The sequence below is a fragment of the Callorhinus ursinus genome, unplaced genomic scaffold (genome assembly GCF_003265705.2).
Source record: "Callorhinus ursinus isolate GAN/ISIS: 27379988/994484 unplaced genomic scaffold, GSC_fseal_2.0 scaffold17, whole genome shotgun sequence".
NCBI lineage: Eukaryota > Metazoa > Chordata > Mammalia > Carnivora > Otariidae > Callorhinus > Callorhinus ursinus.
The window spans coordinates 3,612,645-3,634,155 of NW_027397079.1; the positions used below are offsets into that span (position 1 = coordinate 3,612,645).

The 21,511-nt window shown below is 39.2% G+C and overlaps 1 protein-coding gene and 1 non-coding gene across 2 annotated transcripts in view; one reads left to right on the forward strand and one right to left on the reverse strand.

Moving 5' to 3' along the window:
• CSMD1 (CUB and Sushi multiple domains 1) overlaps positions 1-21,511 on the reverse strand; it is a 2,052,675-nt gene that overhangs the window by 659,940 nt on the left and 1,371,224 nt on the right. The window lies entirely within an intron of this gene.
• On the forward strand, positions 3,906-4,010 carry LOC112834876 (U6 spliceosomal RNA). The gene has a single exon (XR_003211053.1). It is a non-coding gene; the product is annotated as a U6 spliceosomal RNA (small nuclear RNA).

Sequence of the window (21,511 nt, forward strand, 5' to 3'; positions counted from 1 at the left end):
TGCTCCCCTGCGTGGGTGATCTTGTACACGTTCCTTTACCTCTGTGTTGTTCTGTACCCCAAGTGTAACATGGCAAAGGTAATAACATTCATCTCATGAGATTATTGACATGACTAAAGCTATGGCCGGTCATCACAGTGCCTGGTACAGAGCAGGTGACACGTGGCTGAGGACCATTCTCACTGTGGTTCTTAGATCCTCCCAGCAAACATACCAGTCAGGATGCATCTGCAAATTGTGGTGGTGGCTCAGGTGGCCTTTTCTTAGTTCATGCTGATGGGGTCCAGGCTTGAACTCCTTTGTAAGAGTTAAAGGCAGACATTTTTGTATGTAAGGCTATGTCTGACGTAGAGAAGCTCCCCGAGGCAGTGCAGACAAGACCGGTGCGTGTGGAGCAGAGGGGTGTGATCAAAGTCCACATAGTTAGCAACTGGGCATATCTGTGTTTGTGCCGACCAGCACAGCTGGAGAAGAGGAAACAAAGACTGGGAGGGGAGGTGACAGGCTTCCCAAAGTAAGCAACCTTTTAGAAGGATCCTGAGCCTTGTAGGGTCTGCAGCTGTAGAGGGAGAAGAGAGCACACGCACGGGGCCTGGGAGAACAGAGCAGATGGGGGTGCGGTGTCCGGGGCTGCAGGAGAGAGGAACCATGAAGCTAACCTTCACAGAAACAAGCAGAAGAATTTTTATCCCATGTGGTTGAAAATACTGGAAAAGAGCTATTTTGTAGCTGTGTTTAGACAAGGTATCACCATGCTTAGCAGGACATTTGTAGAATGAGAGAGTGAGGCTCTAAAGATACTTCATGGAGTAAAAACAAAATCGTATACAGTCTGAATCAGCCTGGGATTAACAGTGAGTTTAGGAAATACAGCCTGATCCACTACCACTCACCAAGAGAATGGAAGATTTGTGTTTTCCTTCTCCTGCTTGCCGGGGCATATGCTTGTGCGGTAAAACAGCCTGCCGCTCTAAATTTTAAAATTGTCTGAACTATTGAAATACTCTCTCTATGTCTCTCTCTCTTTAACTTAAACACATGAGCATCAAGAAGCTACTTTATTTGTCGGAAACAGTGATAGAGGAAAAAGTGTGGAAAATAAAGGAAAAAAAAAACCATATGAGCAAGATTAGAGACCAAAGAGAGGTGGGTGATGAGGGATAGGACTAACAGCATCCTTAGAAGAGAAGGAAGACAGGAGGCAGGAGGATCGGCTGATACACTTTTATCCTCAGCACAGAGAGGAAGGAATGACCAACACAGACTAACAGCATCCTTAGAAGAGAAGGAAGACAGGAGGCAGGAGGATCAGCTGATACACTTTTATCCTCAGCATAGAGAGGAAGGAATGACCAACACAGAGAAAGGGATGGTTTGTTAAAAGAAGATTAAAGAGGGTTTTCTCGATGGGAGTGAGAGACTACTGACTCTGTTGGCAGACAAGGAAATTTGGAGAAGAGAAAACACCTGTATGAGGTGAGGGTCCTAATGGTATAGAGAAGAGGTAAGGCTGGGGCATGACAAGTTTGATTTTACAAAGAGATATTTAAGTGAAAGTTTTCTGTAAGAAGTTAAAAGACATGTGGATAAGATGCAAGAAAAGGATGAGATTCAGACATATATGTGATAGTCATTGAGACAAAAGCTTTGTTCAAACTTCACTGAAGCTGCGTATAAATATCCAACAGTCAGACAAGTCAGGTGAACCAGAGTTTTTATCTCAGAATTACAATGTTTGTCATTATACAATGAAGGGTTTTCTGCTCCAGCTCCATTTTAATCATCTGAATCAAGTCCATTCCCAAACCATGTTATTTTAGATAAAATGGCAATTGGTAAGGAAGCGCCAATGACCCAGTATTAACATGCATAGGATCTATAAAATATCTCATGGGGATGCCATATTGATGGTGGGTCAATAGCAAATGTTTTTCCCCATGAGGGAAAAGCAAGTAGGATAAGAAATCTGGATTTTCACCTGCCTTGCCTTATTTTACCTGTCACCACACGATTTCAGTGACACCACAAAAATCAGGAACATTTTCTTTCCTTTCCGTTATACCTAGATGCTATAAATGGCTGGCCTTTTATCTCATCATGGTGTTGAATACAGATCCCTAATTAAGACGTCCAGATTAACAGTTAAAACAAGGAACACAGTCAAACACTCTTAGAACCATCCATTATCAAGATGATCAGGATTAAAGTAGTTAAGAGTTTATCATTAAGGCAACACACCAAATACTCTTCACACTGAATTTCAATGACATGGAAAAAAAATCCATGAAGATATTATATTTCATCAGGGCTTTATTTTGCCTACCTGTGCATCGAGGAATTCAATATATATCTTTAAAGGTATTTAAGGTATTTTTTTTTTTAATATTAGGTCCACTTAACTGGGATGTATTCCACTTAACTGGGATAAACATAGAGTGACATGTCTCAAGGCATGCAGAACCAAGATCTTACCTAAAATGAATTAAAGTAAATGCTAAATTTAAATATTATTTGACAGAGAGAAACAGCGAGAGAAGGAACACAAGCAGGGGGAGTGGGAGAGGGAGAAGCAGACTCTCCGCTGAGCAGGGAGCCCGATGGGATCATGACCTGAGCCCAAGGCAGACGCTTAATGACTGAGCCACCCAGGCGCCCATATTTGAGGTATTTGTATACAAACACTCACACACACACACACACACACACACACACACACACAGCCACCCACCTGACTGATTTTTTTTTCTGTCACATAAATTTATTTATTTATTTTATTTTTTCCCTTTAATTTTTATTATTATGTTAATCACCATACATTACATCATTAGTTTTTGATGTAGTGTTCCATGATTCATTTTTTTTAAAGATTTTGTTTATTTATTTGAGAGAGAGAGAATGAGAGATAGAGAGCACAAGAGAAGGAAGGGGGTCAGAGGGAGAAACAGACTCCCTGCTGAGCAGGGAGCCCGATGCGGGACTCGATCCCGGGACTCCAGGATCATGACCTGAGCCGAAGGCAGTTGCTTAACCAACTGAGCCACCCAAGTGCCCCATGTTCCATGACTCATTGTTTGTGCATAACACCCAGTGCTCCACGCAGAACGTGCCCTCTTTAATACCCGTCACCAGGCTAACCCATCCCCCCACCCCCCTCCCCTCTAGAACCCTCAGTTTGTTTTTCAGTGTCCATCCCACCTGACTGATTTTTAAATGACACCCAAGGAATGTATACAATCTCAGGAATTAAAAATCCTTATAACATGAATTTTCTATTTGATTAGGAATTTTACCTCCTGAATATTAACCAATACAGTTAAAATTACTGCTACAATATTAGGTTTTATGTATCTTTAACTTAGGTATTATTTTGACCAAATAAAGTATAATTTGTCAGAAAAATAGTCAGGATTTTGATTCTTTGTTATCAACTTAATTCTAATCAAGTAGTTGACTCAGTGGGGTTCTAAATAACTCCTGGGTAAAATATTGGAAAATTCCATTTAACTGGGATAAACCTAGAGTGACATGTCTCAAGGCATGCAGAATCAAGATCTTACCTAAAATGAATTAAAGTAAAGGCTAAAATATAGTCAAGTAATCATGAAAGGAAGCAGCTTGAGACCCAAACTGTTCCTCAGTGCAACCCTAGAAATGTTTTGAAGATTAGAGACACAGATTCAGTTTCTCATTTGTTGCTGAATTCAGTGTTAGTTTCCTGATGATTTGTTTTTGTCTTTGATCCATGCTGGAAAGAGTTCCCATTCCTATGCCTTATGCTTCTTTAGTGTCACCCTACCCTCCATCTTTCTGGAGCTCATAAGAAGTGACATGAAGCTTATGCTTCAAACATAACTTAAATGATTATATATATATATATACACACATATCTGCTATTTGGAGGTTCATGTCAGTGCTTGGTAGTATGGTCTTGAAACTGGAATGGTCAGAGAAGATTAAAATGGTCTCCGCACAAGGATGACACCAAAATTTGGGAAGAGGTTCATGTTTATGTCAAATATATTTTAATAAAAAATAAAGTACATATTCAATAGAATTTTAAAAGTTGATTACAAAGCTTTAAAATGTGTGACTTTAATGTCACTGTTTTAATTCATAATATAATTTGATAAAGATAAAATCATGATTAATTGTTGCTATTAACATATATATGACCAGAGTGCCCAGTACATGTATTCATTCAACAAGCAATTCTTGGGGCACCTGGCTGGCTCAGTCAGTAGAGCATGAAACTCTTGATCTCAGGGTTGTGAGTTTGAACCCCACGTTGGGTGTGGGGCCTATTTAAAAAAATAAATAATAATGATAATAATAAGTAATTTTTGAATTCCTAGTACATTACAAGTGCTTTCCTAGGTGTAAAATATATGGAAATAAGAGTGAATAGTCTAATTGTAAGAGCTCACATTATAGCAAAGAGATAAATATTACACAGTCCTGAAAGTGCACAGATCATTTCATGTCTTCATTCTTGAAATAATCATCAAGTGATTGGTATGAGCTAGGCAATTCTGAAGACATTGGGAAAAAGCAGTTTGTTGTGTGGTGGCCAGGAAGGGGCTTTTCTGTGCACTCACATTCTGGTGAGGAGAAAGACCAATGTGCAGATTAGAGATGGAGATAGAATATACATATATATTAGTTCTCATATTGATGTATATTAATACATCCCATGATATGTCAGGTGATGTGTACTATAAGCAAAATAAAGTAGGGATAAGAAGATGGTGAAGGGTTCTGAGTGCCATCTTGTGTAGGATGTCACAGGGTGACTAGTGTGGCTAAAGCCCAGTGAGGGGTGGGGGGATGTTAGGGATGAGATCAGGGAGGATGAGAGGAGTGGACAGAAAGCCCTGTCTTTGTTTGGGTTGCTCTGGAGACCAAGACCCTTAAATCAGGTTGGGGGTAAGAGAAAGCTTTCAGGACAAGGTGATCTCTGAACTGAGCTTTTGAGGATCAGTAGCTGTCCATATAAAAGAAAGGAGGAGTTCTGAAGAGTGTTCTGTAGGGAGCAAATAGCCTTGGCAGTCATGGAAACAGAAATCCCAGGGCACATTGCAGACCTGCAGGTATCATAGTCACACTTTCACACTTCTCTGATGGCTATCAACATTAATCACAATGGTAAACTGAATTGTACATTCTCTCTATCATACCTCTTGAAGAGGCATGATACATGCCTGCATGATACTTGCAGGTGGAACATGGCATGGAACAATAACTAAACAGACTAGCATGGACTTTCACTGAAAATGTTTCATTCAACTGAATTCATACCTTTGGAGTTGACCCTAATCTTTCTTCAAAGATTAAGGACTGACCCCACCGTACATATGTTTGTGGAAGCCATTTAGTATAGAAAAATTGGTAATTATTCCTCAAAGTCAGAATGGTTAGAGAAGTAGATATGAGTGAATGAGTAAAAATTGAAGAGTTGGAAACATAAGTTAAAAAAAATCCTAAGGTTTAAGATATCATATTACACAATTTGAGGTAAAACTTTGTCTCCTGTGTTTTTTTTCTCTCTCACTTTGCTATCACTTTGCCTCTTTGGATAACAAGTGATTTCTCTCCTGGCCCCACTTTCCAGAGCATTTCTCAGTTGGGAGGGCTTGGCTGACCACAGCATTCTCTTCTTGGACTTGGCAAGGCAGAGGGTTGCCAAGTGCATTCTGGTAAAACACTTATTTGTACTTCCATACACTCATTTATTCAAGCAATAGTTTTTCCCCAACTAAATATTGACAGTGACAGTCCCAAGTTCATGAATCTTGAGCAGAGGAAATTTGAGTTTTCAGGAGGCAGAGGGGAAGGCAACTTGAATGACAATATTCAGTGATAAGAAAATCAAGATCTGGTAGAAATATCACTTGTTCATTAACTCACCCATTTGTTGTATGATTTATTCATTCAATGGCTATTAAGTAATCACCTGTTCTGAGTGAGGCACTGCACGAGGAATTGGGTATAAAGAGGAGGGTAAGGATACTGCACATATCAGATACTCACTTAATCAATCACAGGGCTTCCTGGTGCCACTCTGACCAATTCATGACACTGGCATTAGACCATTGGCAATACAAGGCATTTGGGTGATGATCAAGTATGACTTTCCTCCTCCTCTCCTGACATTGGAGGGAATAAATATGTTGGTATGTTAAATAGCTACCCCAAATCATGGAAAATGGGAGGTCCTCTTGCTTGGTTATTGTTGTGCCCTGAAGGACAGCCCTGGGCTTGAAGTCAAGGACTTGCCCCATGACATGGAAGCTGCTTGATTCACCTCGGTCATCCCCACCTGTGCACCCACCCTTGTCTCTCATCTACAACTCTACAGTAGCCATCCACCTGGTCTCCCTGTTTCTCCAGTTTTTCTGGAGCAGTCTACTCTCCCAGCAGCACTGTCTGTGATGTTTCTAAAACCTAAGCAAGTTGAGACTGGTTCCCCCAATGAATATACCTCAGTGACTTACTACTCCACATAGAATAAAATCCATGGCCAGTGGCCTCGTGTCACCTGCTACCTGACTCCCTAAACCCTCCCTCCATCCTCCAGCCATTCCTTCCCTCCTCATGTTGCTCTGGCCTCACTGACCTCCTGGCTATCTCTGGACGAGACTCGTCATGTGCCGGCCATCCGCCTGGAGTGCTTGTCTCTTCTGGGCTCAGGCCCTCTCTGTTACCAGACTCCGCAAAATCTGGTTGAGCAGAGGGGCCTTCCTTGACCATCATAATGTACAAAAATATCCACCACCCTCTTCTAGCCTCTGATCCCTATATTCTTCTTCATTACTTGGCATATTTGTTCATCGGCACTCAGCCCATTAGAATATAAGCTGTGTAAGATCAGTGATATATCCACAGATTTCAGAACTACAACAAAAAGGTAGAAGGTACTCAATGAATATTTGTTGACACAATAAATGAATGTCCATAGGAATAAACTTGCTTGAAATCCCCGAGTTCCAGTTGACTTTAGGTGAAAAGGAAGTAAATACTGCCCTCCCTACCTACATGGTAAACTCTCTGTGGTACCAAGATTTGTAGGCAGGAAAGTTCTTTGTAAAATCTCAGGTACGATATATTTAGATATTTTATGGAGGTTTTAGGCATCATAACTGGCAGTAGTAATCAGCTTTCAAAACCCTCTTAGGATTTTGATTTCATCAGACTGAATAGTTTAAATTCCTTTAAAATTCTAGTTTTATGATCCTTTGTTTATAGCTAGTATTTTTCTCCAAAGCATAGTAAGATTCTGATTTATTTTTTGTTTTCATTTTGAAGCAAAAATTGATGCGCTCACATATTTTCCCCAAATCGCATCAGGTGCTTCAATTACAAGAAATGTGTTTCAATCAGGCCAGGCCCCGGGAAGTGCTGGAGGCGGGGAAGCCGGTCGTGCTACCCTACCCCCGGCTGCTTTGTGCACAATCTCACTGAGTTTCTCCTCATCTCCTAGCAAACTCTCACTTGTCAGGGACAACAACTTGCTGCTACATGAATTCAGGTTAATGTGAAGATGACAGTAAGAACCATCATCGTCATCGTTATTATCCTTATTTTCTTTTGCATTCACTTTAGAAGATGGGGCCAGGACAGGGAGTCACTTCAGCCAAAGGACTGGATTTTAAACAGTTTCAACAGAGTAAGAGCAAGCGGAGGGAAGCCCGTGTTTGTTAAATCTTTTTCAAATCTCATCATACATACAATGTCTAAAAATTCTGGATTATATTTTATGAGCAATCTCCTACAGCTCAGAAGACATAGCTTACCATTTTAGATGGGGTGCCATGACACGTAGTCAGTTTGTACAGGGATGCTTTATTCCAGTCATGGTCATTTATAAAGCATCCCAACTTTTTTTTTTTCTGCAGTGTTTTTAAAATGATAAATTTTTATTTTATGTATACAGAACAAAGTTTTCAATGTGTATAAAAATGGTTTATTTCTATCTTTTTCTCATGGTGTTAATCCTACCAGAGTGTTTATGACGGTATAGTTTTAGTTTCATTGTGTTGACCATGATAATGAAACTAAAATAATTCAAAAACAAAAATACAAGAGGCTAAACAAAACCTAAAGGAAATAAAGGAAAGCAAACATCTGTCATTCCTTTCAAAGTATATTATTCCAAAAGGGATGATGCAGTTTTAGAGATTTTGCAAGTGTCTACTTTTTTTCTTTTTAAAAATCTTTTTATCTAGATGAAATCTAAGGAAAGGGATCTTGCAGTTACAACTTTGTAGAAGTTAACAGAAAAGAGTCTGACATATCTATAATATTTTCATAAAGTTTATAATATTTAAAAAAATCTAAACATTAAATCAAAGGGCTCTAAACCATAATTTAAGGAATTGACAGAGAATCTTAAGGTCTTTCTGACACCTCTTGCCCCAAATGACTGACCAATAATTATCTTATCCATTTTACATGTTGTAACATGTGTCGACATTTAGAATATGCCCTTATATTCTGGTTACCACATCTCAGAAAGCATATAAAAAAAATTCAACGGTATGTTTATACCAGTATGTGAGAGGCGAGTGTTAAAGTTTACGTTGAGAAAATTTGCGAGACGATTGATTATTAAACATGGCCCTTATTGGTTAAATTACATAAACTTAAAATTAAATCCATTACTTTAAAACAGATGTAATAACTCCTCAGATCTCATATATTCCCAATCATTTTATTGTATTTGGCTTTGATCCGCACCCTTGAGGCTACTTCCACAGTGTTCATCTGGTGGAGATACTACCTAAGGGAGGTGGGCCGCATTGCCGTCCAGGGATGTCATACTGACAACTAGAAACTGCCCAACATGACATATTCAGACCAGGCAGACTGGGGGATGGTCTACATCAGGCTCTGCCCCTCTCATAACTCATGGTTAAACATTTACCAGCACACCACTGACTACAAGAGACTTACAGAAGCCTCCCACTCCACTTTCCAGGACCAAACCCGTGGGTTTCATTTTTATAGAGCTTTCTCCAACCACGCCACCCCAAAGAGAGTCAATGATTTTTTTCCCCTTCTTTATTTTTCTACCTCCTTGTAAATCTATTACAACACATATCGTGTTTTACTTTACTTATTTACTTAATGTTTATTTCTCTTTCCCTCTAGAGAGGGAATTTTCACAGAATAATATATTGCAGACTTTCAGTAAGTGTTTATAGAGTTAATAGTAAATGAACCAATTAATTAGTATAGAGAAGGAAGAGATTAAGGAAATTCTTGTGCTATTAGACTAACAGGATATTGGCGCTTGTCTGGAAAGGCTCAGATAGAGAGAAGATAATCATTCTGTTACACATGTCATGTGTCTGAACCAGAATAAATACTCCTTCATGCATTTCCATTGGATGTCTTTCTCCACGTGCCCCTTCCAAGTCTGTATCCTCTACAACCCAGCATAACGGGTGCATTGAAAACAAGACAGGTGCCGAACAAGAGAGACAGTTTCATCACTTAGTATAAGACAATTACTTAGCAAGAATATAGGATGAAAGCATTTGAAGAAATAGCCTCATCTCTCCTTAGTCTCTAGGCACAACTTGGCTCCTGCCTCATGACCAGGAGGAACTTGTTTAACAACCGACCCAATTGCAATGCTCATAAACATTTTACAGGGGAAGCATTCGCATCTTCAATATTTCACTGAGAGCCTGCCCTCTCAGTATGCACATACTTGATTCAGAAGTTAATTTTAACTTGAATAACTGAGCTCCCTCGACCTAGGGGGCACTGGCAACTTATACATAAAGCATTTATGGTGTGAGTTATTTTTAACTTACACCCAACCAGCCAGCTTGCTGCATGATAGGAGCATTGGAGTTTAGTCTACAAAGAAATTGGAGCTATTCTCCTGAGAATAAAGGCACAAACATGTGCACTAGCCACTAGTGTGGCTCATGCCACCATCAGGAATGCTACAATCTGCCATTTGTCACATTGCCTGACATTCATAATGAAAATTTGGACACAGTATAAGATCTGGAGGTGCCCTCAATAATGTCAAAAGCAGATTGCATTATGGTCATCTTCATTCTGTTAGTTGTATGTAATCCATGTTAATTTATTGCAAACTGATAATTCAGCAGATATGCCACATTCTCTAAATGTGGATGTGAATGTCATTCCTTGAATAGGGTGTAAAATATCCTATATTACGCAGTAGGTGAACAGATTAATACCAGCTCAGTAGAAGCCATCATTTTCCAAGCAGGTCTCCTAGAGATCAGAGATTTTTAAATATAAAAGGCTGCCATGGTTGTTACCATTATTATAAAGAGAGCAAAAATAATAATTAGTCTTAAATCTAACAGGCAGTGTACATGATTCGTTAGCTAATGTAATACTCTTACTAATTAAATGCTTACTATGCATTAGGCACTATGCTAAGCATTCTCAAAAGAGTGTCTCATTAAGTACTATAGAAATTCCAGATGTTCAATAGTATTATCCCCATTTCACAGATAAGGAAACTGAGTTGAGAAGATTCATCAGTTCTGGGCACACAGCTAGGAGGGGAGGAGGGGTAGGAGTCCCAGTCTTGCCGGTTCAATAGCCCTTGCTGTTCATCATAGTGCTAAGTCTTCTGAAATTAAAAGGTAAGTAAGGGGGTGCCTGGGTGGCTCCAATGGTTAAGCATCTGATTTTAGCTCTGGTCCTGATTTCAGGGTCTTGGGATCAAGTCCCGAGTCAGGCTTCCTGCTCAGTGGGGAGTCTGCTTCTCCCTCTGCCCCTCCCCCTGCTCTCTCTCTTTCTCTCAAATAAATAAATAAAATTTTTAAAAAATAAAACAGAAATTAAGTAAGGTTTCCAAAGAGGTGGAACTGATTCCAAAATAAGGGTACAGTGAAGTTCCCAGAACACTTCTCAGACAAGTAGAGTTCAAAAGGATGGTTTTAGGACAAACCAACAGGGAAATATTTTTTACATCCTCAAAGATTGTGAATGCCTGCAGTGCATTTGCTCTTAAGGTTGTGCAGGCAGGAAACAGAAATAGGCCAGAAACCAAAGGGTTCAGATCAGTCTACATGGGAGGTTCTTAATGCCCAGGAATGCAGAGATTCAGATGATGCTGGAACACCTGCCTATGTTTCTATTACTTGGGAAATCCCTTCGGCCATGAAACCCCTTGTGAAAGGGACACCAGTGCCTCTCCTCACTGTCCGCTCAGTGGTTATTCCAGTGTTGGTCTCTCCACGTCTTCTGCAATAGGGCCTTTCTCGTCCCCACCTTAGGCCAGGTGCAGAAGGACAGACCACTGCCTCTGGTCATTATAGCACCTACCACACACCCTCGACCTTGTGCCCTTCCTCCTCAGGGAAATGCTGCTGTTATACACGTCTTCATCCTGTTAGAGTCCAGCACACCCATGACTCTTGCATGTAACCCCACAGCAGGTACTCAATAAATGTGGGGTGTGGGGTGCTATTTTCTTTGGCTTCTCTGTTCATGAACACATGAAGACTTTGGGTGGAAAGACCACAAAGCTGAGAGCAGGTGGTGCTATGGACCGAATGTTTGTGTCTCCACAACTTCGTATGTCAAAGCCTTAACCTCCGACATGATGGTATTTGGCGGTGAGGCCCTTGGGAGGTAAACAGGGTTAGGTGAGGTCATGGGGGTAGGGTCTCAGTTGGGATTAGTGTCCTTACAAGAAGAGGGACGGGCCAGAGCCCTCTCTCCTCTCTGTCTGAGGAGACAGGGAGAAGACTGTCATTTGCAGGCCAGGAAGAGAGCCCTCACCGGAAACCGCATCTGGCAGCACCTTGATGAGGGACATCCCAGCCTCTAGAATTGTGACAAATGTGTGTCTGTTGTTTACACCACCCAGTTTATGGTATTTTCTTATAGCAGCCACTCTGTCTGCAACAGTGCTGTGTTCACATTATGCACAATCTTGCTTGCTTCCATCAGGCAAGACTCTTGTCTCTCTCAGTGACCTGTCATTGGAAGAAAAGTCCTGGGCATTACGGCCTCAGCCCCACTGTCTGCCAACCTTCCTGTCGAACAGACAGAGTAATCATCTACCCCTTTGGCTTCAGCATTTTATCACTGATGCCAAATAGAGACATAAGGAATATTCATTTGATTAACACCTGTATCTCTTAATATATTTATATATTCTGAAATATCTTAAGAAACCAGGAAGTAAATTAGGTTTGAGTTCTAAAATAAAGTTTGTCTGGATGATTTTGAATGCTTGTTTTCAGACACTCACAGTGACACATTTCATTTTCTCTTGGGCTTTAGCTATAGCTGAAATAACTCATTTATTTCCTTCTGCTGGATTTTATAATCTTTTCCTCCTTTATCCACACTGCATTATATATAGAAATAAACAGTGACTGTGCAGTCAGAGGCGGGGGCTTTGATCCATGGCCCTGAGCACATATGGCTGTGTTACCCTAGGGCACGTTAGCTAACCCAAGTGTTCATTCCTGAAATGTGCTCAGCCTTAGCTCTGTGTGGCGGATTGTTGTCAGAATAGATAAAAATCTGTATTCCACCCGCCATGCTTACTGCATCCTGGGCACTCAGTACAGTATGCCAATGATAGCCCTGTAAGAGTTATTTCAATTTATATTTCATCCAGTTTCATCAATTGTCTTTTGAAAACCTTTTGTATCTCAGAAGCCCATATATCTTAAATACATACTAATGAGACATACACGCTCCCAAATAACTCACATCACACACTAGGTGGGGAATATGCTTCCTGAGAGGTTGGCTCAGGTTGGATTGTGAGGCTAGGAACCTATACTTGCGTATAGCGTATTAAAGCTGACTGCACATTTTTATCAACCATGAGATAACCAAAATGGGTATATAAAAACTATAAAATAAACAAAGGAAAATTACCCTTTAAAAGTGTAAGATTAATGGTGTGCATCTAATATTTCTCTCCCAGAAAAGTTATCTTTTAAGCTAATTATTCATGTAACCGAAGAGATTTAGTAATCATCAGGGCTATTTAAGAGTAATTCTTGAATAGATACGTAATTATTTACCTACCACACCCACCCACACATATGCACAGACCCAGTCCAAGGCTAAGGCAAAACAAGTAACAGCGCTCACTGTTCCTATGAGCTGCGGGGCGGGTGGGTGGGGTTTGTCAGTGCACCCCTTGGAGCACCAGCAAGGACCCCAGAGGAGGGACCTCAGGCAATGCCCCAGTGTCCCCATGGTGACCATTCTCAGGAAGTACCATGGAGGCTTTGGGGAGACCTGGGACTGAAGCAAGCTTGAGACGGTTTGGCCACCTCTGCTTAACAACCACTCTTCCAAGCAGAACTCCAGCTGTTTACCCAAAAGGAATTCTATCACCTAAGGCTCTTGGGGCCAGGCTGGGGAAAATTCACCTATGTTGTTGTGGAAATCCGTCCTAATAAAAAAGCACTGATCTTTGTAAAACTGAAACCTAAACTCTATTCAGATCATACATGCATATTTTGTAAACTAGTGGATCATGCAAAACTCAGCATTTCTGCTGAATTTTAGAACTCAGAACAACCTTGCCTTACCCATCCCATCTTTTTCTTCCATCATCAAATAAGCGTCACCCCAACAACTCTATGGGACCAAAGAAGAGGGGAATGGAAAGTTGGATCACTACACCAAATAGAAATCTCCACAGGGTGTGTACTTCTCTTGAAAGCATTTCGTGCATATGTAATCTCGGTGCCCCCCAGGACGAGCCCGTGGACCCTGGTGAGAAAGGATCAGCACAGACTGAGCTCTTTCATTTTGTCTCCCCCCAAGTCTTCCACAGCATGACCAGTGAGCTGTTTATTCAGGGCGTCATGCCATCACCACTTCTTTGCTAAAGCAATTACACATAATGGTGTGAAGCTCTCTGCCTGAGGGGAATTCAGAAGCCTAAGCCCTGCTGTCGGGGCACAGCCCTTATGCGCATCAGCATTTTCCCACACTGGGGCATTCTAGCACTGCAGGAAAGGACTATTTTAGGTTGAGGAAAAAAAAAAAGTGAAATACCTGTAAAGCACTTTTTTGAGTATCATTTTTGGTGCCTGGTCTTTTTTCTACTGAAAACATTTACAAAACATTATATGTTTTAATTTAATTCCTGTAGTTATTTTGTGAGGTTGTCATCCCTTTTCCGCAAGAGGGAGTTGAGACAAAGAGGTTCAGTGATTTACCAGCGTCCCTACAACTAGTGATTTAGATTCAAACCTGGCTCTTCAGACTTCAGATTCAATGTTCTCCCAGCAAAACCATAATTTGCCAGAATTTTCAGGACATAAAGGATAATCATAAATTTTAAACTAATAGTTTGTTTGTTTTTATTTACTGTTATTATTTATTTGAAATGTGTATCAGAATACTAACTTTTAGAAAAATTGGAATCACGTTAAGTTTTTGTTTAATGTGAAGGAAAAGCATGACCTAAACTCATGAGGACACATTTGAATTAACAGATTAACACCAAAAGGATAAAGTTTTTGAAATTTTAATTTAATGATGGTTTATTCTAAATATGGAAAGTTCACAACTTTAAATATTTTTTCATCTGAATGATTCTTTGATACTTAACATTCCTATTTAAATGCAGATTTTAGAGTTTCTCTTTGCTTGCCAATGACGTGCATATATTCTATCTTCTTTACATGCCATCCAAATCATACTGCACTCTCTTACCCATGTATTTTGTTCTCTTTGTAACCCAGTTTGGGATAATGATACAGAAGTTAAAATAGTCATAACAATACTGCAGCTCGGCAGACTCACCCTCATTCTGAATGCCACAGATCATATTCCAAACTGGCTCTAGAATTTCCATCAAAGCATTTATTATATTCACCATTTCTACATATTTTATGCCATTCTAAATTATCTATTTGAATTTGTAGCACTGTGGAGAAGAACTTGGCCAAATTTTACCCTTAAGCTATCTTTGGAATAAAGTGCAGCAAGCAAGTTCATTTTGGAACCAACATTTCTAGATTCAGACAAGCTCCACTTAGAAGAATCAACATATGGTGGGAATGTAAATTGGTACAGCTGCTACAGAAAAGAGTATGGGGGTTCCTCAAAAAATAGGAATACAACCATATGATTAGACAATCCCGTTCTGGGTATATATCCAAAGGAAAAGAAATATAGATCTAAAGAGATATCTGCGCTCCCACGTTCATTGCAACATTAGTCACAATAACCAAGACATGGAAACAATCTGGTGTCCATTAATTGATATATAGATAAAGAAGATGTGGTTTATATTTAAAATGGAATAATTCTCAACCATGAGAAAGAAGGAAATTTTACCATTTGCAACAATATGGTGGACCTTGAGGGCATTACGGTAAGTGAAACAAGTCAGACAGAGAAAGAAAAATATTGTATGATCTCACTTACTTGGAATCTAAAAGAGCAGAACTCATAGAATAAAGAGTAGAATGGTGATTGCCAGGGCCTAGGGGTGGAAAATGGAAACGGCTCCAGAAAAATTGGTCAGAAGGTATGAACTTGCAATTATAAGATGAATGAGTTCTGGGAACCTAATGTATAGCATGGAGAGTTAATAGCACTATATTATATTCTTGAAAGTTGCTAAGAAAGTAGATAGTAAATGTTCTTACCACCCTCCCTCCCACCAAAAAAGGTAATTATGTGAGGCAATGAAGGCATTAACTAACCTAATTATAGTAATTATTTCACGATATATACATGTATCAAGTAATCATGCTGCAAACCTTAAACTTACACGATGTTATATGTCGCTGATATCTCAAAGAAGAAAAAAAAGAAGGATCAAAATAATTTTAGTCTACTTCTTGAAGTAAAAGTAAGAGATATATTGACTATACATCAATTTTCTGGTTTCATTATAAAAAATAAAACAGCAGAGTTTGGGAATCACTAATTTGTTTCCCTTGTTTTGGGGACACTTAAGTTGACTGATAAAACTGGATCCTGAGTTGGAAAAGTGAAGCCACTGTTTTTGGTTTTTGTTTTTCCCCAAAAGAGTGACTACAAAATAAAGTTGCCCTAGGGCTCACTTCACCCACTATGTTGAATTTAATGACTCAGCAGTCTAATTGTTTTTTCGACTGTAGACATTCCTTAAAACTGTCCTACACATGATGAAAGTATCATTTGATACTAAGCTTGGGCTCGTTTCTGTTCATCCATCCGAGCTCTTGGCTTCATGGATAATGGCAGCAGTCTGGAATACTTGCTAGGAAGTTTCTGTCCAAAGATTCATCTTTCACTGGTGCAGTCTGACCTCAAGGAAGAGCCTCAAAGCCTCTAAGCTTGTTTGCACTTTTTGCAAAATAGGGAAGTGAGACTACATAAATCACAGGATCAGCTTCTGGCTTCTTTCCTTCTCTGTGGTGGGCTAGCCAGAAATTCCTGAAGAAGTGCCTTTTCCATATCCACACAGAAGTTCATTCAAACACATGAGGCCACGAGGATGGGTACAGTGAAAAGCGGGTGGGAATGCAGAGTTACGTTGAAGCACATTACGGAATCTAACAAAATATCCAATCCACTTCCAATAAATACAGGACCCTACAGAAATTTAAAGGTATGACTACAAATGTGCGGTAATCATGCTTCTCTTCTTAAACGCACATGTGGTGCGGTGTGCAGTGTACGGGACCTTACATCGTGGTGTATCCAGGAACGATTCCAGTTTAGACCTGTTGTTATGTCTAGTTTAGCATTTGCACCAGCTACCCCACCAACACACACACACACACACACACACACACACACACACACACACACACTCTTCAAAAAAAAAAACTCCAGTTTGGACAATAAAACATACGGTTCCCTTTTGTGTAATAGGTGAAAAAAGTTTTCTGTCACCTGTTCATAAATTGGGGGATAAGACCATCGATGTCTATCATTTCAGTGTATGATGAATAGGGAAGCCACACCGAAAAGGAAATCTTCTCTATTTCTAATTTAAGGCTATTAACACCAACCTTCAAAATAAGTTATGAAAGCAGAAATGCAGAATCATTATTGAGATATCTATAAGAAAAATAACTCTCTCAGTTTTTATTTTCTTGCAGACATTCTCAGTGCAAATGCTATTTTTCTTCCAGTTTAAATTAACTGGTCTCTGAGGAGTCCCTCCCAAGAGTTGAGGCAGTATGGGGCACTGTTTACAGTTGGCTTCGAGAGCCCCAGGCCAGGGCTGGTGAATCCCTGGGCCCTGTTTCTTCAATGAATGGCTGATGGCCTTTGGAAACAAGCAGCTGTCTTGAAGACTTTGGGACCTTGAGTCATGGCAAAGTGCTACCTGTAAAAACACTTGATCTTTGCTCCCCTGAAGTGTCTTAGGAGAGGAAAAGATAGTGTGGGCTTAGTGTCCATAACTGTCCTCCACGGTCAAGGTGCTGAGGGAGCAGTTTGGAGCACTTCCCCACCTTTTTCTGATCCCTCTTCTTCCTTATCCACCCATTTGTTTGCTTATCTGAATTTAAAGACTTCTTACTTTTTCTTGCTCATTCATTCTGCTTCTTTTTTTTTATAAAGATGTTCAGTGGGTTCAGACCATTGAACACTGAGTCTATTTAACTATTTTGAAGTATTTCACTACTTTATATTCAGATACAATTAAAGTACATAATAGTGATGGCCATAAATTGGCCAGAATAAATATGTGTTTCATGAAAGTGAATGAACACAATAGTACATATTTATCCAAAATTACAAATATTGTCTCTTTTATTTTGAAATGAATATAATAGAATATAAAGCACTGATTTTAAATATGAAAAGTCTTAAAATTCTTTTTTATAAATGCCAGTAGAAAGTTTAATCATCCAGTGATTCTTATAAAAAAGAGATAATGTAGTGTGTAGATGTGCTTGGCATCCATGAGACTTTGAATCTGCTAAGTGCACTTGGGACCTTGGTTCCTTAACATAAAAGGGGGTAGTAATTACTGCTCAGGGTAATAAAATCTACACTTTCTAATATGTGTAAAACTTTCCTACATTACATGTGCCTAATAAATACTAGCAACCATCTATAATTATTATATACAAAGCGAAATGTTGAGGGAAAAAAGCTCATTTTGAGAAAAATATATAAATTCTAGATTTTTCAGTGCACTGAAATTTAGTGTCACTCTTGCAAGATCTCTCTAGCCCAAGATTTCTCAATTTAAGAAACAAATTTACATTTTAAGCATTCTGGGTGAAACTGTAGAATCATAGAGATTCTGAATTGCCATACAGAATGGAGATTACTATTAAGCTTTGGTAATCAAGACAGTTCCATATTGGCAAAACTGACAAATAAACTGGAAGAGAACAGAGAGCCCAAAGATAGATCCATAAATATAGCCAACTGATCTCTATTTGACCAAGTAGCAAAGGCAATTCAATAGGGAAAAGACAGACCTTTCAGCAGATGGTGCTGGAACAACTGGGCAACCACATGCAAAACACTGAATGTAAACACAGATCTCACATCCTTCAAAAAAATTAACTCAAAATGGATTACAGACCTAAATATAATATGCAAAAATATATGACTTTCAGAAGGTAATAGGAGAAAACCTAAATGACCTTGTGTCTGGCAATGACATTTTTTTAAGATTTATTTATTTATTTGAGAGAGAGAGAAAGAGAGAGAGAGCAAGCAGTGGGAAAGGGCAAAGGGAGATGGAGAGAGAATCTCAAGCAGGCTCTACCCCCAGTGCAGAGCCTTACACGGGGCTCCAACTTGCAACCCTGAAATCATGACCTGAATTGAAATCAAAGAGTTGGACGCTTAACCAACTGAACCGCCGAGGCACCACTGGCAGTGACTTTTTTAAAAGCAACAATAGGGGCATGAACCATTAAAAAATTGAGAAGTTGTGTCTGTTAGCCATTTGTATGTCTTCTTTGAAGAAGTGTCTGTTCATGTCTTCTGCCCATTTATTGACTTGACTGTTTTTTGAGTGTTGAGTTTGAGAAGTTCTTTATAGATCTTGGATAACAGCCTTTTTGTCTGTAGTATCATTTGCAAATACCTTCTCCCATTCTGTGGGTTGCCTCTTTGTTTTGTTGACTGTTTCCTTTGCTGTGCAGAAGGTTTTTATCTTGACAAAGTCCCAAAAGTTCATTTTTGCTTTTGTTTCCCTTGCCTTTGGGGACGTGTCTTGAAAGATGTTGCTGTGGCCGATGTCAAAGAGGTTACTGCCTATGTTCTCCTCTAGGATTTTGATGGATTCCTGTCTCATATTGAGGTCTTTAATCCATTTTGAGGACTCTGAGAAACAAACTGAGGGTTCTAGAGGGGAGGGGTGTGGGGGGATGGGTTAGCCTGGTGATGGATATTAAAGAGGGCACCTAATGCATGGAGCACTGGGTGTTATACGCAACAGTGAATCATGGAACACTACAACAAAAACTAATGATGTACTGTATGGTGACTAACATAACATAATAAAATAAAATTAAAAAAATAAAACCGTAAAAAAACTATTGAGAAGTTGGATTTTATTTAAATCAAAATATTTTGCTCTGTGACATTAAGAGAATAAGAAGGCAAGCCACATATGGGAAGAAAATACTTGCAAAATACATATCTGATAAAAAATTGTTATTTAAAATATACAAAGACTCTTAAAACTCAACAATAAGAAAACAGACAAACCAATTAAAATGAGTAAAAAACCTGGATTGGCATCTCAGCAAAGAAGATACACAGATGGCAAAAAGCATATGGAAAGATGCTCCAAGAAAATGCAAATTAAACATCAAGATACTCTTATATATCCGTTAGAATGAGAAAAATACAGAACATTGATAACACCACATGCCAATGAGGATACGGAGCAATGGGAACTCTCATTCATTGTTGGGGGTGCAAAATGGTGCAGCCACTGTGGAAGATATTTGGGTGCTTTCTTACAAAACCAAACATATTCTAACTCTGAGATTCAAGAATCACACTCAATATTTACCCAAAGGAGTTGAAAACTTAGGTCCACACAAAAACCTGCATGTGGATTTTAACAAGAGTGCCTTTTTTAAAGATTTATTTATTTATTTTAGAGTGACAGAGAGAGCATGAGCAGGAGGGGCAGAGGGAGAGGGAGAGAATCTCTAGCAGACACCCCGCTGAGTGGGGAGCCTGACGTGGGGCTCAATCTCATGATGGTGAGATCATGACTTGAGCCAAAATCAAGAGTCGGACGCTTAACCAACTGTGCCACACAGGTTCTCCTTAAAAACAGCTTTATTCATCATTGCTAAAATTTGGAAGCAACCAAGATGTCATTCACTTGGTGAATGGATAAATCAACTGTGGTCCATCCAGGCAATAGAATATTCTTCAGCACTAAAAAGAAATGAGCTATCAAGCCATGAAAAGAAATGGGGAAAACCCTGCATACTACCAAATGAAATATGCCAATCTGAAAAGGCTCCATATTGTATGATTCCAACTATATGACATTCTGGAAAAGATAAAACAATAAAGATGGTAAAAAGACCAGCGTTTTTCAGGGTTTAGCAGGGAGAGGAGCAATAAGTGGAACACAGGGAGTTTTTAGGGCAATGAAACTATTCTGTATGAAACTATAATGGTGGATACTTGACATTATGCATTCTTCAAATACATAGAATGCACAACACCAAGAGGGAACCGTAAACTGTGCACTTGAGTTGATAATGAAGTGTCCCTGTTGGTTTGTAAGTTCTCACAAAAGTATCAACCACTCTGGGAGGGGGGAGGTTGTATGTGCATTTGGGGCTCGGGGGATGGGGTGATAGGTGATATATGCGAACTCTCTGTACTTTCCACACAATTTTTCTTTGACCTAACGACTTTTCTAAAATGATTGCTTATTAATTTAAAAGAATGAGCACTAAGAAAAACAAAACCAAATAAAAATAAACAAAAAGAATGCTGGCCAGATTGAGAAACAAATGTAGGATTAGGAATGCAGACAGACAAACGTTACCTCCTACGAGAAAGCTTTATTAATACTGTTCATTTACTCCAATTAGTTCCTTTCTACATAGCATAACTGAACTTGAAATCAGCTCCCAAACTGAGTTTTAAAAATATAATATGAAGGAGATTTTTATTCAAGCTTTTCTAAAACCACTTGTTAGCCCAAAAGCAAAATGAAAAGATACGAGAAACAAGCAAACAAAAGGTTAGAGGTATAAGTGTTTTGATACTGAAAATATCAACCATGTGAAACATGCTCTCTGAACTAAAGCCCTCCTTTATGCGTTTGTGAAGGGCATTTGAAAAAACTAAGAAAAAAAATGCACAGCTGTGGGAGAGGAAAAGAGATTAAAATACATAAGGTGGAGATATACATCAATCAAATGCAGAGTGTGGACATTTGAGATCCTGACTTATACAAACTATATATTAAAGGTAATTTGGTACAACTCTGAAAAACTATACACATTAAGGGATTAATAAAGTTATTTTTGCTGGGTGTTTTAAAAGTATATTATAGTCATGTTCTATATAAAAGTTGTAT